The 976-nt window shown below is 37.9% G+C and overlaps 1 long non-coding RNA gene across 1 annotated transcript in view; it reads left to right on the top strand.

The window, feature by feature from the left end:
• The first annotated feature begins 789 nt into the window (after positions 1-789).
• The window catches only part of LOC106948142 (uncharacterized), a 3,732-nt gene continuing 3,545 nt past the window's right edge, over positions 790-976 (top strand). The window contains exon 1 of the long non-coding RNA XR_001425120.1: positions 790-838. This is a non-coding gene — a long non-coding RNA (uncharacterized LOC106948142). The remainder of the gene's footprint in view (positions 839-976) is intronic.

Below are 976 nucleotides of genomic sequence, written 5' to 3'. Positions count from 1 at the left end.
TAGCCTCAGACTGCCTTACTTTGCCTTATTTTTCTCTCCTCTTGCCTGTGTTACTCATACGTTTCTACTAAACGACATAAAAGACGAAAAAAAAATTAAAGGATTTAATGAAATCTTAAAAAGTTAAAATATATCATGAAAGTATGACAGTTCAGAAGCTCCGAGTTTGTTTTTCCTAACTTTCAGTTCATGTAATTTAGAGTTTAGTTAACATACTAAAGACCCTCTTTGCCCCCCACCTGCACCCTCCAGGCCCCAGAGCAGTTATTGATCCCCCAATTCATTATTTTTAGCGTTTTGAAATAATTAACGTCTGGTGGTGAAAAATAATTCCCCTCTCTTCTCATCCTTGGAACACAGATTTACAACGAGAAGGCATCCATTTCCTGATTCACATAATAAAATATGCAAACGCTAAACTACAGTATATGCAGTGGACACCGACGCCTCAGCTATTGACAGATTTTACTGTGAATCGGTGACTTCTACTCACCTACCGAGTATTGTAGGAAATATTCAACTGTTTCCTTGAATGGTTGTGTAATTCAAGGAAAACACAACTATTCACAGATTTGTTTTTCTTAGAGCACATCTGAATGTTCAAAAAGAAAAAAACAGCTTAAGAAGCTGAAATACCTTGGCACAATGGTAGTTGACACACCCGACTGCTGTTTGCAAACTGGCCAATCAAGGAGCATAATTTATTTCCCTTGGCTGTACCCTCATGAGCGTAAACAAGGAAGACTGTAGATCAGGGGTCCCCAAACGTTTTCCTGTGAGGGCCACATAACTTTTCCTTTCTCTGGTGGGGGGTCGGAGTCAGTTTGTAACAGAAAAAGTGTGACGATTGCAAGAGTGCCTAAATGTAAAAATTTATTGTTTTCCAGAAAGCACAATCAAATAACCCTCTCTGGGTTCTTCACAGAACAAAAGTCAGGAAATAAATAATAACACTATTAATGAAATAAATAACCAA

The sequence above is a fragment of the Poecilia latipinna genome, unplaced genomic scaffold (assembly GCF_001443285.1).
Source record: "Poecilia latipinna isolate Pla-1442-1.1 unplaced genomic scaffold, P_latipinna-1.0 Scaffold275, whole genome shotgun sequence".
In the NCBI taxonomy this organism is placed as follows: Eukaryota; Metazoa; Chordata; class Actinopteri; order Cyprinodontiformes; family Poeciliidae; genus Poecilia; species Poecilia latipinna.
Note: the sequence above shows the minus strand (reverse complement) of the source record. Positions and strands in the feature narration are given on the sequence as shown.